Source organism: Triticum urartu, chromosome 6A (assembly GCF_056163025.1).
Source record: "Triticum urartu cultivar PI428250 chromosome 6A, HENAU_Tu73, whole genome shotgun sequence".
Lineage (NCBI taxonomy): Eukaryota > Viridiplantae > Streptophyta > Magnoliopsida > Poales > Poaceae > Triticum > Triticum urartu.
In genome coordinates this window covers 11,847,215-11,867,000 of record NC_141878.1, presented here as the reverse complement: position 1 = coordinate 11,867,000, position 19,786 = coordinate 11,847,215, and the positions used below count along the sequence as shown (strand labels likewise).

The window sequence follows — 19,786 nt, the reverse complement described above, 5'->3', positions numbered from 1 at the left end:
GTCAATTCCTCATTGTACCTCTGCTCATTTCAAATACAAATTAATTATTCGGCAAGGTGCACCTTCCCTATCTGTTCATCCAAGTGGCTACACGTTTCTTTATTCTGCTGGGAGCAATTCAAACCTCCTCTACATAATTCACACCTTTCTCTATCCAATTGGTTGATCCTTTGATTTCTGATTCCAAGTGGTAAAGGATGGAAAAAAGAGAATATAACAGAGAGTAGTTCAAGTAGTCCCCGGTTGCATGAGACATGTCTTGTTGCCTCGCCCCAATCTACACAGCGTGAGCTTATTTCCATGCCCGATGAACTGATTTCCATGGCATCCATGCTGAGTGTGGTCACCTTAATTTTCTTCATACATGTACATCAAACTTCCAAGTAGTAAGAGCTATCACCAGGGACTGATCAATCAACGTGAACACCTCGTGCCACCAGCCAGAGAACCCGGTACTATAGACAGTTTTGCTCATCAAATGCCTACACTCCACAATGTATGGCTCACCATATTGGATCTACGTCAAGACCATGTTTCTTTTCATCTTGTTTCTTCTTGTCCTCTTGTTTCTTTTGCCATATTCCTCTGTGGAGAAGACCTTGGCAAAATGGACCACTTATTATGTTCATTGCATGACACGACCAGGAGGTTCTGTCTCTTGTCTCTAACCGCGTGGGACATCCTCTTCTCGTAGATGCATCTGTGTCCGACATTGACGCCGAGGATGTCAAGAAGACTATTGCGGACGACACTTTTTTCCAATGGCGTGTTTTTAGTGGTCCTGAACGTTGTCTCTTTCATGGCCTGGACATCGTTGTCTGTCACTTGTGACTGTAGGCTGTGGCGAGCCGGCGGCACACGATGGACTCTACACCACGACCAACATCATCTTCAGCGATCATATGCTAGAGGTAACTGGCGTCGCATGACAAACTCTGCTGCATGTCAACATGTTCTCCGTGAGTGAGTCATGAGAGTTCCAAAATAATCGCTGAGCGGTAGTCTTCACCCCTCGTATTGGCAACTTTTATTTTTAGGTTGTTTCTCTAACAATCTGCTGATGGACTGGAGCAAGCCCAGCCGAGGCCCAATGAGACTTCGTGGCCCAGGCGGGAAGCATACCACACATAGCGCTCAGGAATCGTTTTTTCAGGAACACAATGTGCAAAAAATTAGTATAGTGCCACCTCGCGTATATGCTTTAAATTCAAACTGAAAACGTAAAATTCATAGGAAGAAAGCATATTGTGACGGTGAACCCGACAAAATCAATCCGTGCTTTATTATTAAAAAAAGACGGTTGGGTGCTTCACGGTTAAAGTGCTTCCATCTTGAAGATATAGTTTTTGTCTCATTGTTTGGTGCCCACATCACTAGTTCGTGCTTCTAGGGGTGCAAGACCGGACATGCTTCGTGTGATCTTGATCATGAATCATGCACGGGTCCTGTAGCATACACATCGGACTCCGCTTGAAGCTTCCGCGCGGTCTTCTTCTCTCACATGACACCGGCTTGATTGGAGATGCAACACATTTCGAAGAACGGACGGGAGAATACAAACTCACCTTTCAGTATTTTTTTTCCTTGGAGGCACGTGTCCGGACTATGGTTAATGTAGGTTCTGTATTTCTTAAAAATCTTGGCTGATTAATACACAAAATTAATAGTGTAGATATTTTAGTGTTTGTGGATGCACCACGTACCCTTTTTTCGCTTTTGTTTTAATTATGTAATAATAATAATACTAATACAGATGGTTGGGTGCATGCTTTGCGTGTTTGACTGTAACGGCTGTGCATGCAAGCTAGCATTCATCGTGCTGCTATAAGGTTTTGTCTCCTCATGCTGGTGCTGCTGTAAAGTTTTGTCTCTTCATGCTGGTGCTGTTGTAGAGCATACACGTGTCTGCTTATTTGGGTGCCCTCGACTTTCCGTTTCAGTTTCAGCACGCAGCCCTCTACTTTTTCTAGGCGAGAGCACGCTCCTCACTCTCACAACGCTCCTCACTCTCTAGGCCAAAGCACGCTCAGCCTTGACGGGCAAGAGTTTGACGCGCGTGTGACCGGAGCGCGCGGCGGCGATGGCGAACGGCGACGAGGACATGGCCACCACGGGATTGATGAAGACAGAGGGGCTGAAGGTCCTAGCTGTGGACGATGATCCCGTCTGCCTGCAGACCTTGACGCAGATGCTTCGGCGCGGCGGCTACGAAAGTACGTCGTCCGGTCCATTAATATTGGATCTCTTGCCCCAGTTTGCTCTTTGTGTTCTGACCGACGGCCGCCTCGGTGCAGTGACGGCCAGCGCCTCGCCTGTAGATGCGCTGAAAGAGGTGGAGAAGAACCCGGATGGAATCGACTTCATCATGACCGTGGCACGGACGCGGGGACGAGGGATGGACGGCTTCGGCCTTGTCAAGCGCGTCGGGAAACGTTACCCTGTCATCCTTAGTAAGTCCTCACACATGCCACACATATTTTTTTATAAATAAACACATGCCACAAACATATCTATGTTCTAGGTTGTTTGTAGGCATATATATACACATACTGATACTCATAGATGAAATTGTAGATCTGATAGATGTGCATGCTGCTTTTGTGCAGTGTTCTCGGGCGACGAGAACATGGAGACAAGGGAAAGGGGATTGCAGGAAGGCGCTTGCTACTTGATGGACAAGCCCCTACGTGACGTGCAGATATACTTCATCTGGCAGCAAGTCGTGCGGTGGAGGTGCAAAGCCGCCGGCGCAGCCATGGAGAACCCTAACCCTCGCCACAGCCAAGGCGTCCATCTGGATGACACGCCAAGGAAGAGAAGGCAAGGACTGAACGATTCCAACAAGGGCAAGGGGGCTTCCGAGGGCGGCCTGCAGCTGGGGACCACAAAGAAGAAAAAGGTCGAGTGGACTACAGAGATGCATGAATTGTTTGTCAATGCGGTCAGCCAGCTAAAGACAACAGGAGGTGCGTGAGATACATACGAAATGCATGCATGGTCAATACAGGATAGCTACATGTGGACCATCTTTTCTTTCTCCATGCTTATCTGTTTTGTTGTTAATAAATGCATCATACTACATAGTTTATTCTTAATAATTGGGTGCTCACTACGTGTTCTACTACTGTGGTACTACTAGATAGACATATATGGCCAAACTTGCTGACATATGAGTGATCTCTCTTGGGGTGGGGACCAGGTGATAGGGTCACGAGTAGCTCGAGAGTGTTCTCTTTTCTGCAAGCTGTATATATAAGATAGCTTCTATGCATGTGATGCATATGAGTAGTATGGGATTGTAGGTTCGAATATATTTTGGCTTGGTTGGATGAGAATAATTATTTCATTAGTAGGTGTAGCGTGGTAACTCATTGAATCGATGACATATGTATATTGGAGGAGTGGATGGTTATGTTTAGGTAGCTCTGTAGACTTGGGTTGTGACACCCCGTCATCCCCCTCCCCCTTCCACTCCCGCCGCATGTGCGTTCTCTCGGTGCTCTCCTTGCTCCCCAGGCCCTCACCACATCCCCCAGTCCACTCACATTGGCTTCACCACCCATTCCTGGCCTCCTTGGTTGTCCACGTCTAGTCGTTTGACCAGCAACTTGAGCTCACCGTCCCGGTCAGCACCTACCATCTAGGGGTTCGTCCGGGAGCATCTACTCTCCCTCGATGGCCAATTTGTTTTGACATCCCGGTTGTGCTCTAGCCCTTTCCCTTCCCCTGCTTTGACTACCGCAACCTCGTCTTGGTCATCGGTGCATTGACATTCTGGATTGGCTTACCTCGCATCGATTTTCATGACTACTTGTGTTGGATTTGTCTTCCAAAAAGCTATTGCCAGCCCCACGGTGGCCAATTCATTATCTCCCACAATGATCTACACCATGGTCGTAGCCTCCTCCACTTCCACTCGTCCTTGACCATTGCGCATCCCCTGTTCAAACTGCACTACTGCCATAGGGATTGGGCTCCACTTCCAGGAGTGGGCCGTTTGCTCCTGGGTCTATGGCAGTTGGGCAGTTCCTTGGCAACAGCTGCAGTGTTGCTCTGGTTCCCCCTGCTGCCTGGGACCACCAACACTTGAGTGTTGTAGCGACTAGGAGAGACAACTACCGTGACCTACCCCATCTTGTCTCATCTACATTAATGTGGTCGCTCCCCCTCACATTCCTAGCCCCTGCCCCTAGCCCATGTGATTCATCCACCCCACCACTTGACACCTCGCCTCCTCATGTGCACCGCATGCTCCAGCCTCGGTTAGCATGTTTGTTGCCTCCACTATATAAAAGAACATCTCCCTCACTTACGCATAGATTGCCTCTTCCCAGCCCTAACCATCTCCGCTAAAGGGCCTCGCTCCTCTCCCAAAGCATATCACCAAGCGGAGCTCTCTAGCCCCTAGGGCCACTCCCTCTACTTAAGCCACCGTGTCAAAGATTGCCGAGATCCCATTTTCTACATTCGTCATAGTTGCTCTGGGCAGAGGAGGGCGTCCTGCAAGGTTCCGGCCTTCGTGTTTTCCTAAACATGCATGTCTTTCCCATCCCCGAGTCTCCGTACAACCCCCGCTCCCAACCTCCCCCGACCTGGATGGTGCTACTTCCTCTCCACTACCGCACCACGCCATGCCAAGCGAGCTATGCTGGGAGATCACATGGTGCCTGGTTTTGTTGTGGTCCAGGCCATGCTAGCGTCGACGCCACCTGGAACGATCCGGCCTTCGGCCTAGTTTTGTCAACTAAAGGCCTGGGTTCATCTCGACGCCTTTTTCCTGCCCCACATCTAGGGTTTGTTTCTCCATCACCAACTCATACGGCCCATGCAATGGGCAAGAGAGAGGAGTGTTTTTAGAGAATATTGCTGCTATGGGCAACACATCGGCAGCTGTGGGCCTCGGTGGGCAATTTTAACTTTGTTTGTGACGCTGAAGTGCGGAAAGATTGTCGGCGTTCTGGGAATGGGGGTCCCCAGACTTGCCTGCCTGCGGCCCATGGCGTGGCTGTGCTGGCAGGTCTGTACGGCCCATCATCATCAACAAGGCATTCAAGACCCTCACGAGGGGCTAAGCCTCGCGAGGCGGACGTCCCAAGACCTCCTTAGCAGCGGCCTCACCAGGCTGCCTCGTGAGGAGCGGAGATATCAAGGCGGGGCGAACCTCGCGAGGCTCTCGTGGCGTGAGCCATGACGATCGACACCAGGCGGGCGCCAGCGCGCAGTGTCCTTGTTTCCTCTTTGGTGCTAAGGAGGCAAGCGTAGGTGCGGAGTACCGAGGCATCAGGCAAAAGGTTTCCATATCGGTGCAACAAGACCAAGACCAGAAGGACGGCAGGATGGAGGTCACCATGGAGCCCAGCACGGCGTCACCACCAGAGCCTTTGGCAGGCGAAGACCACCTTTTGTCAGGACAGCTTGTACTAGTTGTCCCCTTTCAAATTGGCCGCCGTTGTTGGCTCCCTTCCCGCTCAATATTTGGGGAGAGGACCATGGCCTATATAAGTAGGACTAGCCACCACCTAGTGAGAGGGATCGAAGGGAGAGAGAGAGAGATCAAAGGAGATAGGATCTGATAAAAGGCCAACCCTTGGCACACCAAGCACAAGAACACCTCAACCTTAGGAGGCTGTTCTTCCCCTTGTTTGGTTCATCATCAGCCCAAGAGGTGATCCACCACCACCGCACTGGAGTAGGGCATTACACATTGTTGAGGAAATCGTTAACTGGTAGCTGCTCGATTGGCTGGCGAGTAGGGGATTAATCGGTGAATCGGCAAGTTAATCGGCCATTTAATCAATTAATCGGGCGATTTTTCAGTTTATCGGCTACTCGGTGACCCTACGAGTAGGGATTAATCGGCAAGTTAACTGGTTAATCGGATGAATTCTTGAACAGGGGTATTACACCACATCGGTGGCCCGAACCAGTATAAACCTTGTGTCTTTGTGTTGCGAGTGCGTCAAGTTCGTCCGCGAGACCTTAGCGAGCTAGGGCGTAGATCGGTAGGAGGGAAAGAACTTCACGCGCACCCCAGAGTTCGAACCTCAAGGGTTTGCTGAAACCCGTGATCCGACAAAGAAGACAACTTCAATGCCCACCAACGCCCTCCTCTTCAATGACTACATCGACGCTGCTACTTTATTCGAGCTACCTCTCCTCGACCGTGTCTAGCTTGATGAAATCTTGACCCCCCCCCCCCCCCCGCACACGTCAAGATGGATACGTTCCTTGTGAACAACGATGGGTGCTCGATCATGCCGGACTCTGTAGTCACCTGCATCCCCTCTCACGCCTTCGGGCACATCCCTATCGTCATCATCACTACTACGACGGTTCCATGTGCTACCATCTTCTGGTTCAGTGGGAAATGGGTTGGGTACCTTGTTTTCCATGTGGTTGCCACTTCGGTAGCGCCCCTGACCTATAGCCGACCCATTGTCTCGGGTTGCATCTGAAGCGGATCTAGAGTGGGCTTAAGATTTTTCAAAGAAGCTCAAATACCGCAATGTCATCGTCAAGAACTGTACATCACAACCCTTTTCCACGATCACCTAAAGGAGAAAGATGGTCTCCCTAACCCTAAATTCCTCTTGCACTCTCCCTCGTGAAACACTCCCTTGCCCCCCATGAACACTGTTGTGTGGAATTTTGGTGGTATAGGAGCAAAATATGCTTTTGCAAACTCGGAGATGGGACTTCAACTTCTTCCATGGCCGTGTGTCAACCCAATTCTGCAACAAGTAGATCGCATGCCTCAATCTTAATGGGGTTAAGCACCGCGCCCATCGCGAAAGGAAATGCACGACTTCTACCATCCGCTCCCGGGCACGAAGATATCGGTTCACGGCAACATTAACCTCCAACTCCTCATGACACACACACTCTTGAATGCCTTCCAGGCGGTGTTGCTTGTGTATCCGCTCTCTGCATCTGAGCTCAAGGCAGTTGTCTTTGGAATGAAGCCTGACACTACTCCAAGCCCTAATGGGTATTGTCCGATTTTCCTCAGGCATGCCTATGGTCACTTCTCCTCAATCGTACCGCTCTCACAAAATTGTTCTACAAACAGGAGGCTGATTATCCGACATCAACATATCCTTCATTGCCCTCTTGCTCAAGGTGGACACTCCCACTTCTCTGACAAATATTTGTCGCATCTCATTGCAAAACTGCCCTCCCCCATCCAAAGATGTTGTCCTGAGTCATGATGTCTCACCAAAAGCCGTACATTCCTTTCCTTGTGCATTTTGAGCAGCCATGCTTTCTCCATGGGCGATGGATCTTTGAAAATTCCATCGTCCCCGTGAAGCTCGTGCAATGCTTCAGTAAGTACAGTGTGCCGGCGGTGGTGCTCAAGCTTCACTTCAAGCAGCATTAGATTCCACGTCTTAGGTGGCAATAGTGGTTTCCCTTCCCTCGGGCGAAAGTGGATTTAGGACCACAACACGTCAAGTCGGTCTGTAGTCATCATCAATGGTATCCCCAACAATTGCATCACTACCGAAATGGGCTCCATTAAGGGATCCCTTGTCCCCTACCTCTTCATCCTAGTTGTGTATGTTCTCCAGTTCCTCGTCCTCACCATTGGTGCCAACGATGTCCACCAAACACCCCCTCGTCCCCTTATTGTCATGCCCAGTGCCGCTATATTTGGATGACATCTTCGCGACAATCGCCGGCCTCACCCTCAACTTTTCCAAGTGCACGTTCATTCCTCTCAATGTCGCATTAGAGATTGCCGAAAAACTGGACTCGGTGTTTGGTTGTCTGGTGTCCAGCTTCCCGCAATAGTACTTGGGCCTCCGCTCTCCATCCACAAGCCCATATCATCGACCTCATCCCTCCCATTTCACTTGTACACAAAGGACTCACTAGGTTGTGTGGCACACCGCTTTCCTCAGCTGGCAAGGGTAATTTTGTCGAAGCCATCCTCACTGCCCTACCTACCTACACCATGGGTCTCTATAGCTTATTGAAGCGCATGCCGCCTCTGTGAAGAGATAGCAATCGATTTTCTAGGACCATGTCACCAGTGTACCTAGTGCCAAGTGCAATATCGTCTGGATGGAGATCAACAAGCCGTGGATACATGAAGCGCATTGCTTTCTGGTGGGGTGAAGAGACTTGAGTCTTGCTTCCCCGTTCTCTACACGCACTTCATCGGCCCCAAAGCATGCATTGCGTCTATCCTTTTGTGCATTGAAGACCACCGACTAACTAGTCTCTCTGCGGTCATGCACACCGAGATTGGCAACCTGTGTGATGAGTTGGGGAAGATATCACTCTCATCTAAGGTGTCGAACACCTCTCCGATGCCTCATTCATGGCACATATGGTGTATTAATTAAGCATGGCGATGCATGTTGTGGACACCATCGCCCCCCATGATCTAGCATAGCTACACCCCTATAAATGTAAATTATTCCTTTGGTTCTTCCATCATCAGCAACTACCCATCTCCACCACCGCCATAACATTTGCACTGTAGCATATGTCTTTTGTTGTGGTGAAGAAACCTTGAAGCACCTGCTTCAGGCATGCATCCACGTCCATGCCATTTGGGCATTGAATGTGCCTATTGCCACCATGCTGGAGGTGGTGTGCCTTATCAGCACCCTCGACCTCACGGATCACCCTCACCTATACCCCATAGTCTGCCTTGCCATCCTCAGGAACATTTTGGAGATCTAGAATGCCTAGATGTTCGCAACCAGCATGCTCCCTTTTTCTATTATTATGGGAAAAATTGACATTAATGTCCTATTTTGTCTGTGGTGACACTCACTTATGATCTATTAATCGATCTTAGAATTTTGGGTGCTGGGCTTCGCTGCCTTGCCCTGGTGCACCTTTCATTTCCTTGGTTGTTGCCTGCTTGTCAATGGCCTAAAACTGTGTAGCTCTGATATTCTGCCATGATTACGGCTAATGAAAATGTTCATTTGGGCTTTCCCCCTAGTGACCTTTCGAATAATAATCATATCGAATATCTTCTGTTAGGTTAAAAATTCAATTATTTATATGAACTACTCTAATTCTCAAACAAGGCATGTTTAATTATATATGTTAGTCATCTCTTCTTGCAAGCCACAAGAGACTAGTTTTTCAAGACAATCACAAGGTAGAAAGGATTCCAATCTTAATATATTACTTCAAAGGCATTACAACACCAGACCCTTGACATCTCCTTCAGGAGGTCACTGGTCAGGATACATATGTTGTGACCTTACAATTCAGTGCTCTTTTATGGTGCCCTATAATTAATATATGCCATTCAACCATGGAGATCAAACTTCCCAATGTGATGTATATTGGTGGAATAGTTGGGTTAGAAGTAGAGACAACACTGCTCATTCGTGGCAAGCAGTATATGTAATTTGAGCACAGTTTGGGAATATCCTAGTTTTTGGCCCGCTAGCTGATCGAGGTGACACACCCATTCTACTTCTTCTTAGGTTTTGATAGCGGGTTGCCTCTTTTCCGTAGATGAGGAGCTCATCGTCGTCAAGGAGCAGGCTATACAGAAAGTATCTCATCTCACAATAACACATGGAGACGACGTACATGACATGTGCCAAGGGAGTCATGACCGCCATGATGTGGTTCAGAGTGCTTTCACCACTCTTGGTGCCCAATGGCCTGTTTGGTGGTGACTTCAGTGGAGCTGCTAAGTGGCTGCTGCAAAGGACCTGCTACAACTGCATCAACATAACAAGCGACAAGCCGAACGACGATATCTATGATCGTAAGTTCGATTCATCCATTGGCTTGTTAATAAGCATATGATCAAATTTCTGGAGAATTATACATTGGAAATTCCCTTTTGTAGATTGGCTATGTTCAATTCAAATTCAAAATTTTAGTTGTATATTAATGCATGCTTGAAATTCAGCGATGGCTTGGTAGTTGTGGCAGCTGTCACCTGGAAGAAATTTTTATTGCCACATATTTTCTACGTTGCAATAATACAGCTAGGGCTTAGATAATTGAACCCCTGATCAATAACAAGGTCATGAACTTGCAAACGGTTGCGAGGTCATGGATGTGCCAGCCTATGACATTGACTAGATCACAGACGTGCAACATTGAGGGGGGGGGGCTAGATGCTAGACGAGCACAGTGGGAGCTAAATGAATAGAGCAAACCAGCATGAAGAGGATGAAAAGAGGAGATTGAGGTTTTGTCCATGTATGTACAATATAGGATGAAATATTTCCCATTAGGCCCTTACAAACAAAGAAATTTGTTTTCTATGAAAAATAGGGAAGTTCTATATTGCCCTAATAAATCAATGATGGGATTAGATGTATATCGCTCTATTCCTAGCAGTAGGGGTATGGTAAAAAAATCTCATAATAAAATCATGCAGATGTTACAACTTTACATATGGATAAAATTAAGGAGGGCCGAGATTGTCCATGACAAATCATTTCCTAGACGATGAGCACGGCAGCCACCACCACATGAACAATCACATGTGGTGCAGGGAGGTGCTTTGTATGTATCATCGAAGATCGAAGATCAAAGATGATGCAAGAGACCACACCTAGAACAAGAAACTCATCACAATGCAATGAATATCGCCGTTGGATAGACTTGATCTTGCACAAAAGCACAAAGATGTTCTTGAAGGTAATATAGGAACAATAAATTTGAACACGATCACACCGTGCGGCAGTGCCTCTCGACTCCAATATTACGAGATCAGTGAGCACAGAGACCAATGTCAATGCTTGGTGTTGGGATTCCTTCCACTCAGACCCATGCCCAATAGTATCATGAGTAGAACAAGTTCATGTGTCAGCAGCAATGAACCATGCCATGGTGGAACCTGGGAAAGAGTTAGCTCCATTAGCACATCTCAAAGGCGGTTATTGATTCTATGGTGATACCGTTGAGTTTGGCTCACACACATAAGGAGTATATGAAGGGACATGGGAAATTCTATATAGTGGCAGACGTGTTCAGTTTGACTCTCTATACTTTTGTTGGGCGACTATTAGTTTGTTAACAGTTCACATGAGTTTTCTTACCACCTTTTGGTGGTGCCACGAGGTACCAACTTTCAATAGCTAATACAGATATGTCTTCAAGATCTGTCTTGTATTCATAGATGTACCATTGTTATGAATACTCCTCCCAAAGTCTTGTAGCCCATATGATTCTACTTTTAGACCATTTCTATACACATAATTTAGTTTCAAAGGATTCAATATATTTATTCAGCATGGATCCATCATTTCAAAATACACATAGTATTCTACCATATTTTGGATGGTACGATAAGGTACCAGAAGTCTAGTACATACTCACCTAAAATAGATATCTCTTAAGGATACACCTTCAGTTGGAGTACACTACTATCATATATGAACTTTCACCCTTAATCTAGTTTCCCATACATCCACACTCAGAGGCCCATTCTACCAACACAAGAAGCTCCCTCCAAAAGTATTCGACGTGTTACAATCAGCATGGCCCAAAATGGTTCATGCAGGGGAGTCAACAGGTGTCAGTACATCGAGGAAAGCTTGTAGCTCATTATGTCATACATGTTTAGGTTCATATATCTTAAGATATTACTAGTGTGTGATGGTTAATTACTCATGTTCCGTAGCTTCTAAAAGTTACTATGATCTTGTACTCACCTAAGTCAACATTGGCTTGATCTCCTCAGGGCAAGCCTACACAACATCCCACTCTTGTCCTAGTATGTTCATTGCAATGGAATTTAATAATCCAATATCTATCATTTGGCTTTATCATGGAAAACTTTTCGCAAGAATGCACTTTCATTATACTACTAATCAAGTACATTCAGAAATAATAGTATAACTTATTGCAACTCCACCATCAATTGGAATATCAAAAAATTGCTAAAAAATTTCTCTATCTATCACATTTCATCTACATTCCCATGGTCAAACTATGAATAAATAGACAATTTGGCTTCACTAAAAACATTCACTCACTAGCTTCGACAAGGAGGCTCACACATGGGAGACGATGACCAAGTTACATCAAATAAAAGACTAAAATGTGCGAGTATACAATCCAATGGTCTTCAAATATCATTATGTCCCTAATGTTTCCAAGGCTATGCTAGATCGGTAACTTATGGAAGTGTCTACCACCTACAACAATTGCAATGACACACTTGGGGTAAGCTGGGGGTAGTTGACTTGATTATCCTGGCTTTCCTCATTGACAAGTCTCTATCAAACCTCTACTATCTGCCCCCCACCTTGCCAAGGCAATCACTATGTAATGAATATGAACTTCCTACCATATTTGGGTGGTACAATGAGGTGCTAATAATATAGCTAGAACATATCAATAAGAATATACACCTCTTACCGTTATCCCATTATCATACATTCCTATGTCGAAACTTTGAGTAAACATACAAATAGATTAACCTACCCTACTTGAATAATACATAAGGTTTTTTCTTATGTTTGTTTATTCCATCATCCCAGTCCACCCCCTTTTTCCAGTTTTGACAATTTTTCTCACCTACTTTCCTTGAGATGTCTCAAATGTCCACGCCTTACAAGCTTACCAAGGAAAATAATGTTTTCTACGGTAAGTCAATATGTAGTGACATAATTGCCATTCATAGTTTTTTTGTGCATGGACATCAACAATAAAATGACATATAGATCATGGAGAATACATACGAAATAATTCTGCAACATTGTGAGGCACGACCTTATTGTATATTACTTAGTGAAATTTAAAAGTTTAACACATTGGTCTCAATAGGCATGTATCATGCATGAGAAAAATGGAGCTCAGTATGTGAAATAAAGTCCTAGAACACTAAATGTGGTTACCCATGTTACCACAATTATGCTAGTCTGACAACTTTTAAAGCATCTACGACCTCTTCATCACCTATATCGACAATACAAGTGACACGCTTCGAGTGAGAAAAGGAAGCTTCCTTAGTTGCACCACTTTGTTCATTGACAACCCATTGAGGCTTCATAATATTTCATCCAACTTTTCCACAAAGTGTTGGTTAGAGTAAGCTCAGTTATATATTATTTGTATGTGGTACCATGCGTTATCAATAATATACTATTATTCACAAGAAATGGATGTCTTGTTAAGATCTTCTATTTATAAGAATGTATACATAGATGATCTGAACTTTTCCCTTATATCATTTTACCCCTATGTTCCTGCATTTGGGACATGTCAAATCTCATGAGGAGGTTTTTCTAAAAGTACTCAACTTGTTGGCTTCTGCATGCTCCAACAGTTTGTGCATGAGAGGTGGCAGATAGCATTACATCGAATAAAGGCAGGGGCACGTGATATCATATCATGGTTCACTTATATTGGGAAGTCATCTATGTTCTAGTTTACATGCCATTCTAGACCTTCTTAAAGTGCCAATCCTTGCCTAAGTCAACAATTCGAGTGATACCCTTGATGTGAGCCAAGGCAGCTACCCTATATATAATACTTTCTTCATTTCCATGGGAGCGGAGTCTCCAGTGTCTATCCTCCATGTCTGCCATAGAGAACGTTTACATACAAACACTCAAAATTCTACCATGTTTTGGTTAAAACATGACGCACCATTAGTTCAATGCAATCTCTTCTAAAATAGATACCGCTTGAAGATGTACCGATGGTGAGAATTGAGCAAGAATTGTTATGAACTTTTTCCTTTGTTCATGACAACCATGATTCGACCTTTGAACTACGTCTAATATCGCAAGTAGATTCATCTAGCAAGCACTATGCATTGGTTTCGACAAATCCTAAAGGTTCCCATATGCGATACTTTAGGAGGCACGCCGTTGAACCATGGGTTATGGAGATCGTGTGATGGTATGTAGGCCTCAAAAAGCCTCTCGTGTTTCCTATGCCAGTTCAGTTGCTCATAAAAAGTTTCTACGTCCTCTTCCTCGCCTAGGTCGACAATGGCAATGAATCCCCATGGGTGAGCTTGGGAAATTGCCCTAGTTTTCCTACTTTTTTCATTGAAAAGGGAGTCGAGATTGCAATATCTATCCTCTGATTTCTAGATACTGAGGAATGAGTGGCGAACACATAATTTATACCATATTTGAGTACCAAGACTAGAATGGTTGAAAGCCCTCTCACCCAAAAATAGATACATCTTTAAGATCAACCATTTTTTAAATATAAGTAGGGTTGTAAGACACCAATTTCTTCAGTCTTGTTACCATATGTGTTCGTCCTTCTAGACCACACCTAAACACATATGTGGCTCCGTTTAAAATGATTTGACAGGCTGGCGTCAGCCATCCAGGCAAATTGCATTTGAGAGGTGCCATCCCCAAATATGGAAAATCATTGATTGTAGCACTACAAATTACATGTTGGTTCACGTGGGGGTAGTGGACGCACAATGGAATTAGCAAAAATGTTGTAATTGTGTGTGTTTGACAGAGATTTAGAGCGGATAACTTCGTTTGGGGTTTATGCTTGCAAATGGATTTTGCACATAGCTATTGTAATGGAGGAGAGAAGGGGGGGGGAGGGAGAGATGGAGGGAAAGGGGTAGATAGAGAGAGAATGTCCAAAAACATTGTAGCTAATTAGCTATACATTTGTATCACAAACACACCTAGGCAATTCAGTTTACTCAAATACAAAATAAGTCTAGTTCATGTAGAACATTTTGACCCTTTAATTACCCCCCGTGTATACGCAAGCTAAATTATCACATATTTGACAGGATTTATTCATTTTTTTAACAAAAAGGTTTTCTTTTTTCCCCATGTATAACTTATCATTTGCAAGTCCATTAATGCATAACAAATTCATTGCTTCTATATCTTTGTCATTTTTGAAGCCTGTATTTGGACAAATATAGATAAATATGATAACACATAACATGCATATGTACCTCTCTGTATCACATTATAAACGAAATGATATGGTGATTTTATGAACGCTTGTATGTTGCTGAAAGATTTCAGTTATCCCTGTCCTATTGCAAATTTTAATATTTTAATTTTATTATAAAAAATTGAGGTATAGCGCGCTAAATGAGCTAAATAGTGCTAAATGGCTTAGCGTGATGCCCCACCAAATGATATAGTGTCGTTATAGCGTTGAGAAAGCGTGCTATTTAAAACAATGATCCCTTCACTTATGTAATACTCGTTGCATGCTTTATTTGAATTAGTTGCCCAACTCTGATCATTTATATGCTTTCTTATTACAATTGGTATGTATAGTCAAGGGAATTTTTAGGGCGAACTTAGTATGATAGACCTGAAATAAATAAAGCGCATTTTTTGTGATTTTTCTATCTTTCTAAGCTCTAGCCACTTATATTTTTTCCTTTTCTAATACAGATGACACGCCAAACAATATAAGAGAATTTTTGGAGATTGACGGTATATATGTAACTACAGCTCAAGTCAGTAGCCATCTACAGGTAAGATTTAGACTACCTAGTTGATGTTTCTTTAATCTGAAACCAACCAGCAGATCAAATTTATATGATCATGACATAAATTTTCAGAAATGGTACCCTAGTAATCAAGCACCCATTTATTGATGTTTTTACAATATTTGAAATTTCAGAAATACAGAAGCGACTGTCGTAAGGGTGGGCTATCAACCATGCCAAGCTCTAGGCCACCACATTCTAATAATACTTCCAAGAACTATTCGGAATCTCAAGAAAGTGAGGGAAGCTACTGATTCCATATGAGGTCCCAAGGAGCAAGAGATATTAACCAAGCCAGTTGGCTAAGCGGTGGTGCATCACAAGTTGACTATGGCATTCTTGGAAATGGGAACCACTCAACTAATCTTGGTGCAGGTGCTACTTATGGTCATGGTTATCATCATGCTAATGGCATTGGCGACATAAATGGTGATGATCATCATTATGCTACTCTCAGTGCTAATGATTATGATCATCATTATGGTAAAGGCAATAATAAATCTTATGGTTATCCTCACGGTAATTCTAGTGATAATAATTATGGTAATGGTAATGAGGGTAGTGGTGGAGTTATAGCAAGTGGAAGCATGGTAAGTGCATCATTGTCGTCCAACCTAGCACCAGCAGTACAACATGGAATGCGTGGAGATGCTTCTGCTGGTCGGACCAGTGCAGTGCAGCCTCAAAACCTTGACAGTGTTTTTCTTAACTGGGGCAACACTAGTTCTGAAACAGCCGGCACATCAGGTGGAGGTGGTGTAGTGACAGACGGGATGATTCGTGGGCTAACTATGGAGGAAATAGAAAACCTTATGAAGCACATGTACGTACTATTCTCTATATTTGCATGCATGGGTGTCTTCGTTTCATTGTCCCTTTCAAAATTTCATCATTTTTCCTGTACCATTGCACCCCATTCCATCACAAAAATATTTTGTACAGAGCCTTTTTACGGTACATTTTACTACTAGGGGGAGCAGCATTAGCCCCATCTTACCGTTTAGTTTCAACGGGGGTAACATAAAGACCATTCACATCCATGTTCTTTTAATTCGGGATGCATTTTCACCCGAAACTGTTGGACTAATTGCTTCACAAGGGCCAATGTCTATCAGCCACCCTCACGATCACTGTTAGCTCCCTCTGCCACCTGATCTCATCATCCTTGCTGCCACCGTGCACCGTCGCTGTGATGTCTCTCTCGGCTCCCTTCACCTCCGTTCGTGTGTGTCTTTCCTTGGCAAGAGCATTGCTGCAATTTTTTTACTAACACATGTACCATGTGTGTGCGTCTATGTAACATTTTAACATTATTTTGTTTCATCTGAACAACTATGCAGGTAGTCAATTGGATTAATGGGTTTTCAAATCACAAAAATGTAAGTTCTTGATTTCTTTGTGTTAATATAAAATTTTCTATAGAAGGTACGCTGGGACCTACACATGATCTTGCAATTGGTGTCATTCTACGCACTACAAATACATGTTTATATTTTCAGTGAAGATGCTTTACAACGTCCGTGTGCAGCAGATTTCAGTATGATGGAGTTACAATTCTTTTTACACTAATTTGTGAAGTAACTTTATCATGTAAAGGATGAAGCAATTAGAAATTATATTTACTGTTCTCCAAGCATGAAACACATTGTGTGTTACTTAATTGGCTCCAAATAACGGAAAAAGGGGATTGAGCACCGCTGAACAACAATTTTACTAATCATTAAGAGCTTTTATTATCTGCTCCTTAATCTGAAATTTCGTAGCTGCCTCTACTGGAGTATGATAGGTTCAGTGTGTAGCCTGAACTTTTTCAGAATGCAGGGCTCGAGTAAAATTTAATTTCCTGTCAGATTTAGGCAACTTCTGAACTATCCATTATGTTTCTTGTAAAAATCATAAGAACAAGAAATTCAGAATTACTGATTGTTATCATTTATGTCAGATGACACTGTTAAATATGTATGTGTGTTCTAAATTTCTGAATATTTTGATAATTTATTTATATGCAGTTAAGGGAGAAATTGATTGCACCAAGAGTTGTTGCATGAGTGATATTGGTGTTAAGTCCAAACATGAAGATGGTGACCTAGTGATGGACAAAGATGCAAGCTTACTGGATGCTCACCGCATGAATTATTATCAGTTTTAAAAATTGCGTGATCATTGTATACTGTTGTTGGCTACTGTTGTGATTTTTGTTAAGTACTTTAGTGTTATTACAAATTTCTCTCAAAACAAAATATTTCAAAAATAAATATCATTCAGTCTCTATTTTGCAACCGTAGTGGATCTATAACAATCTTGGTTCATTCCACAATATTTCCGTATGTCTCAGAAAAATAAAAAGTAAATGTATGTTTAGTTTGATTTACCTAGTAGATAAATATAGTTTTATAACACTCTCTTATCTTGAACAAAATATAAAATAAGAACAACAACCATGGCCAGAACCTCATTCAATTCCTTACCATGGGCACCAACGAAGCAACACAGGTTTAGGCGATTATTCAAAATATTTATTTTCGCATGAACAAATATTCAGATGAAAACAGGCAGCTGCAACACCCGTGAGAGTAATAAAATGCAACCGTTCGTCCTATTTTATGGGTACACCCCAAGGGTCAAAGTTGGCCAATACTGCTCCCACAAATGAGCAGTATAGCAGCAGCATAGCACTGCTAGACAAGTAAGATCGCTGTCACCATTGGTAAAATTGCAAGATTGTGACAATAATTTCTGCAATCTTAACGGGAACATGTAAAAAATGAATATGTACAATGAATTTCTTGATTTTACCAAATAAGTCTAACATTATTATTGCTCTTTTCTTAGTTTACCGGTAGCTGAGGAGTGATGTACCTACAAGGAACATGTCAAACAAAGTGGTATAATAGGGAGAATTCTAAAAGTCATACAGGAAACTACACCTAGAATATTGTCTAGGTACTGCCACTACCAGAATCGCCCCCTATGCCTAGCCCTGAATCCCGTCGGGACAGACCTATGCCGACGGCCCACGTCGGCATAGGGCCGTCGGCAACATATACGTCGGCATAGCCCGGGAGGCCGTCGGCATAGTAGCTTTCCCGACGGGGGGCGTACATCTATGCCGACGGCCCTGGCCGTCGGCAACGTTCACACCTAACGGCGGCCGCCGTTAGGTTTGCCCAATGCCTGGTCGCCACGTGGCACACCTAAGCCGACGGCTAGGCCGTCAGCTTAGTTTCAAACTATGCCGACGGCCTAGCCGTCGGCTTGGGTGTGCCACGTGGCGACCAGACGCTGCTCGTGGGACAGGGGTATGCCGACGGCCTAGCCATCGGCTTAGTGTCAAACTATGCCGACGGCTAGGCCGTCGGCATATTCCTTCCTCCAGAGCTACCAGCAGCTTCCACGTGGCATCTATGCCGGCGGCCTAGCCGTCGGCTTAGTTTAAAAACTGTGCTGACGGCTAGGCCGTCGGCATAGGCGTCGCGTGTCAGCTACTGGGAGCTCACGCCAGCCCTATGCCGACGGCCTAGCCGTCGACATAGTTTGCATTTGATGTTTTTTCCCTTTTTCTGTTTGTTTTCAGATCAATTCAATTCAAATATATAGCACATATCAGCAGATATATATGATGGAAATAGACATACAGAACACAACAGGATATCATCTGGCACCATCACAACAATATATGCATAAGCATCATCACAATCAACATAAACATAAGCATAAGCATATAGAGAAGCACACAAGTCATCTAAAGGATCATCACCACACACAAGTCATCTCAAGGATCATCACCACACACAAGGATCATCACCACACACAAGGCTTAAATGCCTGGACGTCGAGCACCGCGTAGGTCGTCACCGCCAAGACCGCCGAAGCCCAGGTCGTCAGTGCTAGCGGCAGCGCTACTGCCAAGACCGCCTCCACCTCCGCCTCCGCCTCCGTGGATCGGAGTGGTCGGGCTCCGTGTCTCGGGAGTGTTGCGAAGACCACCGCCAATGGTAGATCCACCTATTCCCTGGATGTTGAAAAGACATATTCACGGGATATATGACTGTGTTGAAAGGCATGACATGCTTTGGGTGAATAGATTGGGGATGAACTAACCGGCGAGGGGCCAGTGTTCTGTGCCACAAACTCCTCAAAGGTCAGCAGCACTGGTTGTGCTGGAGGACATTGTGCTGGCTGCAACTAAGGACACCTGCCGGCCGCCATTTCCTGAAAAGCCTACTGCATCTGGCGATCCCTCTGCACTTGGTGTTCATAAAGCCTCTCATGCCACGCCATGGTCTCCTGGCGTGTGTACTCCAGGTTGGCCTACGGTATGACATGATGGAACTCATAAAACTA

General features: G+C 44.4%; 1 pseudogene across 1 annotated transcript; it reads left to right on the top strand.

The window, feature by feature from the left end:
• The first annotated feature begins 1,941 nt into the window (after nucleotides 1-1,941).
• Nucleotides 1,942-17,701, top strand: LOC125516344 (uncharacterized; annotated as a pseudogene). Its single transcript, XR_015608566.1, has 7 exons — nucleotides 1,942-2,213; nucleotides 2,295-2,450; nucleotides 2,607-2,966; nucleotides 15,345-15,427; nucleotides 15,577-16,265; nucleotides 16,783-16,821; nucleotides 17,452-17,701. The product of XR_015608566.1 is annotated as an uncharacterized LOC125516344 (transcript).
• The last annotated feature ends 2,085 nt before the right edge of the window (nucleotides 17,702-19,786 follow it).